General features: G+C 39.5%; 1 protein-coding gene across 1 annotated transcript in view; it reads right to left on the bottom strand.

The window, feature by feature from the left end:
• Positions 1 to 15,784, bottom strand: part of ntsr1 (neurotensin receptor 1 (high affinity)) — a 56,730-nt gene that overhangs the window by 7,680 nt on the left and 33,266 nt on the right. The window lies entirely within an intron of this gene.

The raw sequence follows: 15,784 nt of genomic DNA, 5'->3' as shown, positions 1-15,784 counted from the left end.
AGGAAAGAGGTCTAGAGGAAGACCAAAGAGGAGGTTTATGGATGCAGTGAATGAAGACATGAAGGTGGCTGGTGTTGGAGTAGAGCATCCAGAAGACAGGGTTAGCCCTTGTGCTATCCTAGGTGTGTTGACGTTGGGAGTGGGGTCATCTGGACCCCATAAGATGGTGCACTAAACTTTGTTTTTCAATGATTTTTGATTTTGACCGGTGTCCGTAAAAGACTTGAAATCCTGTCCACCTTCATCCACATTTGTCATGGGATGGATAACACGTCAAAGAAGGCTTGGCTCATCTGGACCCTATAAGATAGCACATGGGTTAAATGGGGGAAGCTGATTCGCTGTGGCGACCCCTGAAGGGAAAAATCAAAGAAAAAGAATACATTCTAATTGTTTAAATTTTACATTTAGTGTTTTCAAATCTTATAGATCAATAGGCCTTCATTTAAAATGTGTCATTTTTTATTTGATCATATTAAATGAGTTTGTACTTCACCTAAAGAACCTTGACATCAGCTTTCTCCCACAACATATCTGAAGATCTATCACGCCACACTCATGTATCGCGGCACACTGGTTGAAAAACACTGCTTCAGAAGATACCATAGATGGTAAGAAACCACCAAGATGTTAAATAACCTTTATTGTAAACTCTACCCTCTTCATCTTGTATACAGAAGCAGGCAGAGAGAGTGTGACGCTGCATACACAGCTGCCAGCCGCTGTTATTCTCTGGTCAGAGCCATAAACAGCACACAGCTCAGCCAGCATGTCAAAAAAGACAAAGGAAAACTGTTTCTGTCTGTGAGGTAACATCTCCATCCCACTTGAAATAAATCCAGTAAAACTATTACCACTCGTTTTAACTAAGAACCTCTTCCAATGACATGTTTAAGAGTGGACTGTGGCTTGGTGCCAGCCTGGGGGTTTATTAATGCCGTTAAAGCCTCTGCAAGAGGATGGGAGGAAGAAATGTTTCATTTGCAGGAATTACACTGAATTCTGGACTTGTACGATTCTAATCCTCAGCTTGATGGAAATGGCACATGCATGGATCACCATACCAGCAGCTCAGCAGCAGCTGAAAATATTGATCAGGTTTTACTGGATGTGGTCCACAGAGTACACGGGGGTCAAAAGCATTTAACTGTCCGACTCTAAACTAGAGAATAAAGATGATGAGAGGTGGAGCCATGTAGCAGAGAGACATTAGAAAAGGACATTAACTAGATCAAAATGAAGACTTTAGGCAGTGAAAACATCTACAACATGCTCAACCCAAATATGAGCAGAATGAAGCAAATGCAGTTCCAAAAGCAACGACTTCAAAAGGGATTTGAGCTTTAGTTTTAACCGGGGGCTTTTCTCACCAGCTATGTAAACTGGGGTAAAGGGCAAATTCTGCAGAAAGAAAGTTTAAAGCTTGTGACTTCTCTAATAAAACTAAGCTGTTTTATCACTGCCTGTCAAGCAAAAAAAAAAAAAAGATATTGTTGTTGGGAAGAGAAATTTTTTTAGAGTTGATGTTTCTCCAGTTACCGTGAAGCATTTGATGAAAAACTTTGACTTTACTTTTTTGCAAATGAGAACTTGTGACTTCCCTGAAGAGCATAAGTGTTTTACTGATTACTTCTTTATTCTAGTACACTTACAAGAATATTAGTTATATTTGCTCTGAGGCGGGTAAAGGTAAAAACCAACTAAACAAATGAAAAATCCAAATATACATTAACACAAAATGTTTTTTTTTACTGTCATGGAGTTTCTTCAGAGCAATTCTTTGTTTTTGTTGTAATTCATCTCTGCGTGAGCGAGCTGCCGAACTCAGGAGACACGAGCAGTTTCAGGACGGTGAATGAGCTCCGAAGGCGGCTTTTGAAAGCGGAAAGACTGCTCCACTCTCCAAGCTGTCCTGTGAAACCGTACAATCATGAATTTGCATTACCAATCGTGTCCAGAAAAAATAAGGGCACATTTTTACATGCGACCAAGATGCCCATTGCTGCATTGTCAATAAAACTGATGGAGGGCATTCTCCATAAGCAGTTTTTGGTAGACAACAGTTTTGTTTTTTTTAACCCTTCAACACTTAACTTCTGTGTTTAGATTCTCTCAACCACCATAACTCTTCAACCGTTTACGCAATTGACGGAATTCCAGCGGATTCTGAAACTGAGACAAGCAGTTTTGTGCTGATAAACAATTCATGCAAATCTAATATGAAATGCTGCTTTATCACTGGTTGCAGAGTTACGGTGGATGAAAGACTGTACATTATTTAGAGGTCACCCGTGACATCTTCTGTGTTAAAGGGTTACAACAGCAAGACCCTCTACGTCCTGAGATTTTCTATTTTATCGTTTATTTTACACTTTATACTTGTATACGAGCGTCTTCTCACTCTTGGCTGGGGTGTGTGTGTTCGGGCTCATGGGGATGGTCCTGCTTGTCCTCTGGCCTTCCTTGTTCCGTGTCCCCTGAGCTGCCTAGCTTTGTGTGCCCAGTTGGGTGCACTGGGCCGGGGGGCTGGGGGCTTTGGGCTGGAGGGTGCGGGGGATGAGCGGGACGTCCTCATGTTGCCTAGATGCTGACACTCCACCCAATAGGAGGACAGGGAGGGCAGCGCCTTCAGGTTATTCCTTTGTGATCTGCTTGCTTTTCTATTTTATCTGTTTGTTTCTGTTTTTATAATTATGAGGGGCTTATTTTATTATATTATTGCATGTGTGGGGTATAGTTTTTCTTGTACTTTTATTTGTTTTATGTACAGCACTTTGAGCTGTTTCTTAACTGGAAAGGTGCTATATAAATAAAATTAATTTGAATTTGAGATCAATACCATCACATTATCACCACCATATTTAACTCTTGATGCCTTTTTACTTCTGCTGAACTGAAACTCACACCTTTAAAAGGTTAAACTTTTATCTTGTCAGTACGCAAAGCCTTTTTTCAGATTTCTTGGGATCTTCAAGAGTTCTTTTAAAAAAGTTATGATCTTTTATTGTCTTTTTAATTAGCTGGAGTTTTAGTTGGAGTTTTACTTTTTCATTTACTTTTTGACCATGGCTTGTGGAAAAGTCATGAATCCTTTTTTAATTTTTTTTCTCCTTAATAAAAACACCTACACATTCTGTTTGGAGGGATCTTTTTGTTCAATATTTAAATTAGTTTGGTAATCTGAGAGATTATATGGTAAAAAATAAAAGGAAGTCAAACACTTTTTCATGTTCAGCTCTGGACTTTATTAATATGCAGATTCGAAATTACCTATTGTTCATCTTTAAGGCTTCATCTATTGAGTTCATCCTATGTAGACTACTTAAGTCATGAATTTTGAAAAAAAAAGAAAATTTAATGACCCTAATGTTAGATTAGGGTTGATCAAATTAAACAACTGTAAGTCGAATCCACTGGAGGCATTTGTAAAGGTTCGAGGTCATTAGAAATATCTCTGTTGTATTGAAAATGTGTTCTCCAGTCCCAAAGATAAGAACAGTTTCTTTTATTGGATTTTCATGCTCATCAGTTTTTCCATTCTTGTCTTTTCATGCAAACCATCTGATTCCTGTTGAGCTTGGTTCACAGCAGAGATAAAACATTAAACATAAAATGATACAGCAGACTGAGAATCCCATTTGTTCAATCTCAGGACCTTTCGGCCTCTTACCCACTGCTTTCATTGTGCCATCACTTTGGATGACACAACTCTGGTCTAATGAACATGTGGATGTTTGGAGCCAACCAGGACTCAACCCTGTTCCATAAACCTCATGAGCACTCTGTCAGTCTCCCACAGACCACCAGCCTCAGTCCTCTGTATGGTTCCACTCAGAGCCAGAACATTTTGTATCTCTTTGTAACCTTCAGCATTTATTATCCCCTCCATCTAGAATTTCCTTTCATCGCCCATTTCTTTGTTATGCTGCAGATGCTAAAACATGAATAACTCTTTCTCATACAAAACCATGGGTTAATTAATAACTATTTTTATTACAAGAATAAGAAAACATAAAGTTTATTATTTAATTTTCTGTCAAACTACACCTAATCTGAAAGCTCAGTTTATGTAATGTTGCTGTGCTTTGTCATTCTGCTTTTGTTTTACAACTAGCAAGTGCTGGAGAAATGTGCAACACCTCCATCAGTGCTGCACTGCCTTTAGGGACTTCATTAAAGATGAGGATACAGGACTTCTGGGGGAACAGGAGATAAACACAAACCTGCCTTCTTCGTTTTCATGTCCTGTCTGTGATGTGAGCAACAGGAAATAACACTTGAGTCAAAGGTGAGGAGGACTTAAGCAGAAAATCTATATGAGTTAAGTTTAGCCACAAATATCCTTACAGCTTGATGCAGTCTTTGGGTGAAAAAATGGGTAAATCTCTTCAGGGCAGTCAGGTCACTCTTAGGAAATGGGATAGACCATTCGGCAAGTCCATAGAGCAAATATGTTCATTTTTTTAAGGTTTGGTGTGGGCGACAGGTTGTAGTGACACTTGTACAACAAGCATGGGTAAGTAAGGGGGATTAATGAGGGGATTGGCCGGGCCCATCCTTAAAGTTATTGTTTCTGAGGATAGTTGCCAGGACCACTCGCGACTGTCCCTGAGGATAGTCGCTGTTCATCTCCCTTAGCCATGTTTCCTGTTCCAGAGGAGGGTCACTGTCACCCCTTCATGTTTCCTGTCACTGGGGAGAGTTGTCAGAACTGCTCTTCTTGCCTGTTTGTGAAGAGGGGTTCTCTGATACCCTTCATCTGTTTGGCTGCAGGAACTGTCACTGTTTTCCTTACTTGTTTTTGTTCCTCCACGTCCTCTCCTCTTAGGTGTTTGGGCATCTGGGTTCTGCCCTTTTGGGGAGGGGTACTGTAAGGGATGCTTGGTTTAGTTTGTATTTTTTTTTTTTTTTGGCCATGTTCAGAGTTGCCCTATGTCAGTCACATCATTTTTAGGCTCATCATGATTCACAAACATATTTTTTCAGTTATTTTTTCTCAGTCTATTTAAGGTTTTGGTTTTCAGAACTTCTTTGTCATGTTTAGTTTGCCTACTTTGTCACCTTTTTGTTTCTCCATAGTTTTCGCTTCTCCATGGAGTTGTGTGAGACTTTTTCTCTGGATTTGACCCATTCCCTGGGGGAGCGGTCAGCTGCAGACACAGCTGCACCCAGGTAACATTTGGTGGTTTAACCTCCCAATTCAACCTCATAATGTTGAGTGTCAAGCAGTGAGGAATTGGGTCCCATTTCAAGAGTATTTTGTATGAGTTGGCCTGTTATTGAACTTCCAGTCTAAGGGCGGACACTCAACCACAGGCCACTTAACTGGTAGTTCCAAATACCATACCTGGTCCCCTGAATTTTGGGTCCTACACCACCAGTACTTGTCAGAAGTAGAAGCAGGCTTGTCGTGGGGATGTTACATTTTTTCAACCCCCTCACAAATCCTGCACATTTCACAAGGACATGTTAATGCTATCCACGTGATAAATGAATGCTTAGGGCAGCCTCACTGTTAGAAATGAGAAAATTAATCACTTTGAGTGTAGTTTCTGTGGGAATCCTACAGCCGTCCTATGGGCATTTGCCTGGGGTTGGGAAGGAGCCAGTGCTTGCACCTCACTAATGCACACTTACACCAGGCAAGGCCATGCAGCCTAGTTTAGCACTATAAAAACTTCACTATACATTTACTGCAGGGACGACAAGTACTGTATATGTTCCATTTTCATGACTTTCCTTACGATGATTCTGTGAGTCTTAAAAGAGGACTGCAAGACACACCTACTATCCTCTTTAGCTATAGGACATCCTTTCTATGATTCTCCACAGGCCCAAACAACCCCAAAAACTTGGGGCACCCTTATTGGTGCTTATGGACTACGGATGAAACATTTTTTTGGGTCAAAGTTCACGTGTACCTCTATGAGGACCAAAAAAGCAAATCCTTCTGCAGGAGAATGGAGGTCTTGTCGACTTGTGATTGAACTCTAAAGTGTTCACTTCTGAGCAAATCCAGACAGACTTTTTATAGACTATAGAATGGAAGTGAACCAAGTGGAGTAAATAATGTCAGTGCTGCGCACAATGAGTCACTACAACGAAAAAGAAAACATCCTGCAGCGAGAATCTAAATCCTAAAAATATCTGGTGGCTAAACGAGATGAGCTAAGGAGGTGGAGGCGTCTATAAAGACACAACTGTAGAAGCAAACAAAATAAACATGTGAAATCTATCAGCATGGAGCTAGAAATGTCTCTATCTGATCACATGATCGGCAATCGGGCCCGGCCATGTGGTTTCAGACTTGATTGAGGCATCTCACTAACACCTGCGACAATACACAGAGTTTACTAAATCAGCACCAGAATGACTCAGCCCACACTGCACGACACACTGATGAGAATAGCAACAGGCTCAAATCAGGCGAGGTAGAGATGTTGGTTTTCATCTAGAAAAACATACATTTTATTCTTTAAGCCAGAAAATGGCATTAAACAAATCAAAACAAAAAAAACAGGCACATTATTTGTTGGCATTGTTGCATTTTATTTGCTTAACTGATATTTTCAAGAGAATTTAACTTTTTAATTGTAAATGATAAAAAGTGAAGAAAATGTAAATAGGAGACAACCTGGACCTGTTTATTTTGCATTTGTTTCTTCTATTTTAAAGGGTAACCAAATAGGGAAGTTGGAGGCTGACTCCACCAACAGCTGAAATTTGAAAATCCAGTCAGAGGGGTGGGGCTGGGGGCAGGACTGCTATCATTACTGGAGCTGTAGATCATGATGTGAGGCCTCTGAAACTTACATGGTTTCACCAATAAACAAAATTCACCTGTAATACTTCAATTCAACCTGTAGGGGGCAGCACACAGACGGTTTTTTACTTTATTTTCAAGAAGTAAGCAAGTTTATTTTAATGTATCAAAAATGTGGCAATGACCAACAGACAGGACTTTTAAAGCCACATTTGCAGAGGTCAACAGACAATAGAAGTTGATTTAGGGTTTGGTTACCCTGCTCAGATAGTGGGATGGACTGTAGAAGGGAGGAATGAAGCGATATTGTTCAAGGGGCCGGGTCAAATGTGGGGGTAGTAGGCTGTAGCTTGGGGACCCCAGGTGTAAAGCATGTTGCCACTTGACTCTAGAGCAGTGGAGACGCCTTCTCTGGATTGATGAATCACACTTTTCCGTCTGGAAATCTGCTTGGGTGAGTCTGGGTTTGAAGGTTGCCTGGAGAATGGTACATTTCAGACTGCATTCTGTGAAATTTGATGGAGGGGAATAATGGTGTGGGCTTGTTTTTCAGAAGGTGGGCTTGGCCCCTTATTTCCAGTGAAAGGAACTTTGAATAATTCAGGATACCAAAACATTTTGGACAATTTCATGCTCCCAACTTTGTGGGAACAGTTTGGAGCGGCCCATCTTCTTCCTACATGACTGTGCACCAGTGCACTAAGTAAGGTCCATAAAGACGTGGATGACACAGTCTGGTGTGGATGAACTGGACTGGCCTGCAGAGTCCTGACCTGAACCCCATAGAACACATTTGGGATGAATTAGAGTGGAGACTGAGAGCCAGACCTTCTCCACCAACATCAGTGTCTGACCAATGCACTTTTGGAAGAATGGTCAAAAATTCTTCCAAAAGTATAAACGCTCCTTAACTTTGTGGTTCCCAGGAGTTGAAGCTGCAATAGCTGCATAAGGTGGACCCACATCATATTGAACTCTAAGGGTTAGGAATGTGATGGCACTTTAATTCATATGTGGGTCAAGCCAGGTGAGTGCATACTTTTGGAAATATAGTGTATCAGTATCATTGACTGTAAGTGAGAACTGGAGCGAGCGAGTGTGATGTCACCCATAGAAAATAGTTTACTTCCATCTCCAACCAAACTAGCTCAGTTCAGTCTCCATTGTTTGCAATACAGACAGCGCCATGTTGGAGCCAAACAACATCAGTAAACAGTGATTGGTCTGACTCGGTCTGAATCCTCAATTTCCATGGCAACAATTCTCTCCAATCAGGAGTGAGCTTGTTAGGAGTTCACACCCCTACCACGTGAAAGTTGGGTTGAGAGAATCTTTCAAACATTCAGTGCGAGACGAGATGCTTCTATTGAGCCATCTGATTGGTCAGCTCATAACTCGAATGACTTGCACTACAGAAAAAATATGAAAAAAGTTAGGATTATCAAGAACATGTAAAAAAAAGAAAGCGAACATGAATGGGTATTCTGAGAAATACATTCACAGAGTAATAGCTGTTTGTTTTTCATATAGGTCTCATACTTCGGCCTCTGGAGCTAGTGGGTACTTCCTGTTTGAAACGCCAGGGGCAAAGGTCACTTTGCCCAGTTCTCATAAACTGTCAATGGTAGATAGTCAGCATCAGATGAGGGACAGGTACTAAAAAAACCTGATCGAGACATCCCTAGTCTTAACATACAGACAAGCCATTTATTTTCTTGTTTTTCTCCCTGTCTTGGTTTGAAGATATCGTCCCCAAATGAGGACAGGTGATACTGCTGAATTATTCCAGGTTATTTGGTCCACATCAGTCTTTGGTTTGACTCTGAGAGCACCATGTGTGAAACTGAATCAAATCAGACAAAAGACCAAATCCAGACAAAGTCCATGGGACTACCCTAATGCAACATTAAATACGACTGCAGGCCTACATTTTAGAGATGTGAGACTTGACCTTAAGATTATCTCTTCTGCTGGAGGCTGGAACCTAAAAAAAGGTAAATGTGAAGAGCATCTCTGGCATGGAAAAAGTGTTTAAAGTTTCCTCTAAAAGGTTTGCTCTATTGCACTTCAGTCATGGTGAAAGTGTTTATGTGCTCTGCCTCTTGAGTAATTGGTGCTTCTCTGTAACTTTAAAGCCACCCACAGTTGCCTCAATGGTAATAAAACAAAAATCTTTTTTAGCCTTTTTCCTTCACACATCCATGTTCCCCAATGAATCCCAAAAAGCAATGATGTGACATGAGTTATTTTATTCTCTGCCTCATCATTTGATGGTTTTCTTATCAGACTGTCAGGTGAAAATGTTGATTATTTTTCTGCTTTTACAGACCTGGATAAAAATACATGTTTGTCTGTGACTCAGGCCCACAGGGAACAGGTTTAACTGCTTTGGACTCTCATTTGTTGCTTGTGAACAAACTTTCCAAATCAAACTTTTAACTCAAGTACTTATGATTTAGAACATTGTTTTTTAACTGCAACAAAACTTTCAATACTTTTATTAGCATTAGTTAAATGTCGATACCTGTGACTTTGTATAAAAATTAACTTAACAAAGCTTTGAGATTGTGTTGGGTAAAGTTGTCATGTACCTAGGTGTGTGAGACTTGCTCTATGCATTTGACCCATCCCCTGTGGGAGTGGTGAGCTGCAGATACAGCTGCAGGAACTATTTGGTAGATTAACACCTGAATCCAACCCCTTAATGTTTGATTATCAAACAGAGGCACTGGGTCTCAGGGTGGACACTCTACCACGAGGCCACGGAGATGATGCATACAAGTATGACTGTGGAGTAACATCTTGATACAATTTGTCTCAATTGCTCAGGAATTGTTAGAATAAGAGAATAAATTGGTCAAATCAGATCTCAACTCTCTTATTTGTGATTCTCAATCTAAGTTTTCATGTCTTGATTTTGACTCCTAAAGTCCTAAAGTGAGTACTTGTCTCAATGGAGCATGAAGACTTTCAAGGAAAAGGGACAAAATAAGTTTTATGACTCCGGAGAAAAATACAAATTGCACGTCTGTCAAAGATAACTCTCACGTCTCTTCATTTTCCCTTTGAGTAAATCAGTTATACATATCAATTGATAAACAGATAGTATTGTGGGCATAAATCCATGGAAACCTAAGTAAAACTTGTTGCCAAACTGATGTCAGCGGGCCCACTGAAGCAGAACATAATAAAGCTTGAAGAAAAATCTCATTTTCTAAATCTTGCAGATGATTGTTGACAAGACAACTGCAGAGAATGTGGGCTTTTAAAATTGCACACAAGCACAATTTCAAAATAACAGCCCATTACATCTGAAAATGAAGACTGCTGCCCTATAATACTGCAGATGCTGAGGAGGGGGGGTGACTCATGTCTTGCTTTTAACGCCAACATGGAAGCTGTTCCCTGCTGGTTCCAGTGTACTTGCATCAAAAAACATTGCTTGTTCCTCAATAACAACTTCCTTGCAGTGATATTTCTCCGTGCAGTTTAAGCACAATCAGTTCACTGAGCAGTCTGAGGGAACATGGCTCCTGGATTTGTCACTCCCCACATGGCTGTGATATTTAAGTCACACATAAGTGATTATACCATTCTGTGATGAGGATGAGCAGCTGAGTGAGCCGATTAACCTTCAAGACAACAAATCACAGAAAAACACCCCGCAGAGATGTCATGTAAATCTTCAATTTCACATACTTTTTTTTACAGCTTCAAGTAGAAGCAAACAACATTGATATCTAGAGTTGCACTTCTTGCATGTAATTAAACCTTCAACAACAATGATTCCTAATATGTTTACACTGGAAGGTGCAAGTTTAAAATTAACTGTGACCACTCCATACTTATGCCAGAGATGAGATGGTGTAGTGTCATAAACATGTGACTTTACAGTGGCGGTTTGGGCCCTGATTGGGCTTCATCGCTATTTTTATGGCCCGCAGCAGCAGTCTACTGACTGCAAGGACCATATTATTATTATTATTTTATTTTATTTTTTTGGATGATTCAGAAAACATAATTTTAAAAGGGAGAAGAACAATAAACGATAAAGCTAAATGAACTGGCGATGTGGGTTTTTTGTTTTATTTGTATCTTTAAGTCCTCCCTGACAATTTTTTTTAATTAAAAAAAAAACATTTCCAATAGTGTTTTAGTTATAATTATGAAGTTTTTAACCAAAATCCCACAACCTAAATGTCTTAAAAAGCTATTTTTCATGTTGATCTGAAGCTTCCAACTGGAAAATATTCCCTGGGGGGGTGTGGCTTTCGGAGCTGAGCGGGGCTGATCTGTCCCGGACCCCCCCTGTCTGATTATGGTGGCTCCGTGTCTTGCTAGTGTTAATCATCACCACTGCTTCACAAAATGTTTAGCAGTTCGTTTTAAACTGCATGTCAGCTCGGACGAGGAAGTCGAGAGCTTTGCGGACCAAACTTCCACCGATCCTTTACAACTGCAGTCAAATGAGCTCTGTGGAGTCTAGAGGAGAATTTCCCAGCATTCTCAGTTCTGCTAAAGTAAGTACTGTATGAAACTCACACAAAAAATCCAGTGATGCTGATTTGACCACAAAAATGCAAACGGCCGCTCATTTGACTGCAGTTAACGGGAAGATAATCTACTCTGAGCTCGGCACGCTTGCTGGGCCAGATGAGGGTTTAGTGCATGTGCAGCTGAGCAATTTTGACATATTAACTGCTCATTAATTCAGAGTTTTTCTGTGACAGGTTGATTGACAGTGATTTAAAAGGAGAAATTCTTGGAAATGCAAAAACGAAATGATTTCTTATTATATTTGTTCTCTTTCATAAGAAAAATGCCACACAGACAGGCACATCTACCTCTGTTGCAGCCCATGACTCAGCGCTTTACTCTCTGGTAATAATAAACATTTAAATTTAGTGAAGTGGCGAAAACAAAAAAATATGTGAATTTTTACATAAAATGTTTGTTATGAAAAAAACATTAAAAATCGTCAAGTCTGGGTTTGAACACGATGAAAGCCGCCATCATGACTCTAAGTCTAATATAACACTCTTGTTTTACCCAAAATGTTGGAAACCTCAAGGAAATCACAATCACAAACTTCTACTTTGTCTACATTTGGAGACACAGGCAATTTAAATGTGTCTATTTCATAAATAGTTTAGGCTGAAACAAATATGGCTGCCCTGAAGATAAACTCCCATAATTCACACTGTCTTTGTTGGATCAACAGAAAACCCCAGAGAAAAAGTTTTTGTCTAGAACTGCGTTTGAGAAGGACTCAGAGGAGCCAGATTTATGATAAATGAAAACTCAATTATTTGAATTAAAAACTAAAGGAAAAACGTTGAACACAACCGTTTTACAACAACCTTAAACACTTGGTGCAAACAAAAGAAACAAGACAATAAATCTGACAGAGTAACAGAAACAATGAGCTCAGACACAAAGGAAGGAATTCACTGGAACAAAATCAGCTGTAGAAACTGTAAACCTGCTGTGTTCGAGCTGTACAACCACACTTAAGTAATTTATGGTAATTTAAACACAAAATGAAACCAAACTCACCTTGAAGACTTAACAATACCTGCAAAATCAGAATAAAGCAGTATCAATACCAGCTTGCTGCCTCTAGAAGTCACTGTAGGATTCCACTTGTCATCATCTAATCCTCTCCTTTGTATCCTCCATCATGTTCTCCTTCCCTACATCCACGAACTTTCTCTTCAGTCTTTTTTATAACTTTATTAACAAAACTTAGGATCCATACAGAAGAATTGAACGAGAGAGCCAATGAAAAAAAACAGTAAATAATAATAATAAAAAGATGATGACCCAAAATCCCTATAGTCCTCCAATTTCTTCACCTTTGCAACCTCACTGTTTCTCTTGAGTTATTCTCATTTACACACAGATACTTCATTCCTCTCCTTTCTAGAGAAAACCTCCACCTCTCTAGATGCTCCTCCATCTGCTCCCTACTTCCACTACAAACCACTGTGTCATCTGCAAACATCCTAATGTGTCCACGCTGGACACAGTATACTGCATTGGAATTCATTTATTGAAATGTTTGAAAAATGTAATGCATAAATGCGACTGAAGATATGCAGGTCTCCTTTGAACTTAGATTTTCCTAAAAATGAATATTTAAAAAACTTTGATGACAAAGCAGCTCTGAACAACATTCCAAGTGGTATTAAGAGACTTAATCTGAGCATCGGCTGCATTTAGAGGATGGGTTTAAGCCTTTAGAAGCAGAACAGTGGAGGCTGACCACAAGCCTGTAAATATGTTGCTGCAAAATTGACTCATCTGCTTCATTGGTAAAAACATTACATTTTGTTAAATTACAAGCCTTAACTATGCAGTGCCTAATGGATTTCCTAATGTCTCTTTGAAAGTGGTTGCCCATGCTTTTTTTTCCTTGGTGACACATGTGAGCTTTTGGTGGAACAACCTGTCTAGATGATGATCGAAGATTTGCTTCAGCAAAACAAACAAGCTGAATGAAAGCTGGTGCGGGGCACCAAAGGGGAGCTAAATGGACTCTTCCTCTAATGGAGTCCAGTGACTGTGAAAAGAGCATGAAGACATTAAAGCAGACACACTGCAGCCTTTATGCTGATGTCAGGAAAAGTGGCTTAAAGTAAACAGAAAAAAATACAGTCTTACAAACAAAAACTTGATTACAGCGAATGAAGTTGACCGTAATTTAAGTCTTTGTCCCATGAACCTGTATGGCAGTTGACTCATACTGGGGTTGCAGGTTTTTGGGTTGTTCAGGCCCGTTGAGGGTTGTAAAGAGGAGTGGCCCCGTCACAAGAATCCCTCAAGAAGCATGAAAAATGTGCAGGAACATTTTTGTACATGAACCTTCCACAGGCTCAGTGAGCGGTCTATGACTTTGCCCCGCAATCTGTTGTGACAAAGGCTTTAAAAAAACAAAAACTTGAACGTAATATAACTATAACTGCTTTCACATAAAGTCACAGTCTTGGACTTGGCGTGAATGAGTGGAGAAATGCTAAGTCTGGCTCCTTCATTTGGTTTGGGATACTTTCATGCAAGATGCAGAGTGTATTCAGACTAGAAAAATCAGTTGGTCTGGACCAAGTCTGCTTGATTTGGTCTGGTGTTCAGACTTTTGTCAAGCGACCTTTCCTGCTTCAAACCAGAGCTTTTTTAAACAGATCTACGTGACAAAAGATCTCATCAGTCATTGGTCAGGAATTACGAGGGCGGGACAAAGCATCTAAAGACGTTTTAACAAATAAACAGTTGGACCCTTTTTCTGTTTGATAAAACGACAATCGTTGCTTTAAATTTGTCCGCGGCTCATCAGTTGGATTGTTCCTAATTTGTTTACATCATGTGATGACGAACTACAGTGGGGATTTTGGGCTAGTTGTTTCTCTCTGCGCACAGATCGTGTTCAGACTGAGGAATCTCATACCGAACCAAATCTCAGTCCAACTGGAAATAAACCTAGATCACCTTGAAAGAAGAGTCTGAGAGCGGTTCCTGGTCCAGGTCTGCTTGGGTGTAAGACTGAAAATTTGTTCTGGATTATCTGAGGAATTCTGGTTTACTGTAAATGGGCCAATGTGTCCAGTCTGAATAGACCATTATTGTTACAAACCAAAGACTTACAGAGGCCCTGCCATGAAAATTTTACTTCTTGAGGTTTTAAGTGCAATATACTATTGCAGAAAATGTAAACAAAACAACTATAAGGATCAAAATTCCCTTTTAAAAATTATTTTTATGCCTGAACTCAGCTGACGTTTGTTTTAATAGTAATGCATCAAAAATGTACTGAAGAATTTCAATCCGATAAAGGATTGTAATCAAGGAGCTGAAGGAAACTCCTGTTTGCCATATGACCGACTGCTGACACTTTTTTGGTCATACAGTAGTTTATGTTCTTGTCATCTTGGTTCTCGTCATGTTCAGTTTCCAGGTTTGAGTTTCCCCTTCGTTAGTCACAGCAAGTTCAGGATGCTGATAATCCTCAGCTGCCTTCAATTAACTTAATCACACTCCAAGTAGTTAAGCGTCTGGATTTTAGGTCACCTGGTTTTTCCTCCTGTTGGTTTCTCCTTTGGTCTTGTCATACTTTAAGTTATTTATATTCCTACTAGCTGATGCTGCATTTACTGTTGAAATTATCAAAATATTGAAGCAAGCAAAAGTCTTCACAATGACATGAAGCAGCATGTGTTTCAGAGTACTTTAAGGAAATGTTGAAAAAACACAGTTTCACAGTCATGTCTGTGTCTGCCTCAAACTGAGGCGAGAAAGAACACATCTTCACAGCTATTTCACAGACTGACGATGCAACAAAGAAACAATTTGAATTGTCAAAATACCAAGGCAAACACAATGTGCTGGTTTTACGGTCCTGTGGAACTGTTGGGGCACATCTGATCCAAAAATCATTTGAGATTTTTTGCTTCAAATGAAAATGGAGGATGTGTGACTTTTACCAAAGATGTTTCAATTTTTACTGATTTGAGCTGTTTATTTTGCTGGTGATGCATGCAGCTGACAACAGTTACTCCATTACATTTACAAAGGAGTGAGGAAACAGAAACCCTTACAGAACGAACCTGAACATAATGTATTATTTAAAAAAAAAAAACACTTTACTTTCAAGCTAAAAAGACACCAATCCTCACAAGCAAGAAACCCAATAACTTTTACACAAAAACATGTTAAAACATGATTTTTTTTCATTGGAATGAATCTTTGAAGAACTTTGACAGATTCACATAAGAACTGTCACTTACTTTTTGTTAAATGGACACTTTTTTAGCACATTTACATAAAAAAACTTTCTTAAAAAATACTAAACTGAAAAATGGTCTGATATAAAGTAGTTGTACTACAAATATTTGAAAAAGTTTTGAAACTACAGACTATTTTTACATAAAAATACAGAATAAATGTAAAGGTTTTCAGTCTTCTCCATTCTTGTACACTTCCACGTTTTCTGTTATTCTGAAACCAGCCAGAGGCTGAACAGAGATT

Source organism: Oryzias melastigma, linkage group LG7 (assembly GCF_002922805.2).
Source record: "Oryzias melastigma strain HK-1 linkage group LG7, ASM292280v2, whole genome shotgun sequence".
Taxonomy (NCBI): Eukaryota; Metazoa; Chordata; class Actinopteri; order Beloniformes; family Adrianichthyidae; genus Oryzias; species Oryzias melastigma.
Note: the sequence above shows the minus strand (reverse complement) of the source record. Positions and strands in the feature narration are given on the sequence as shown.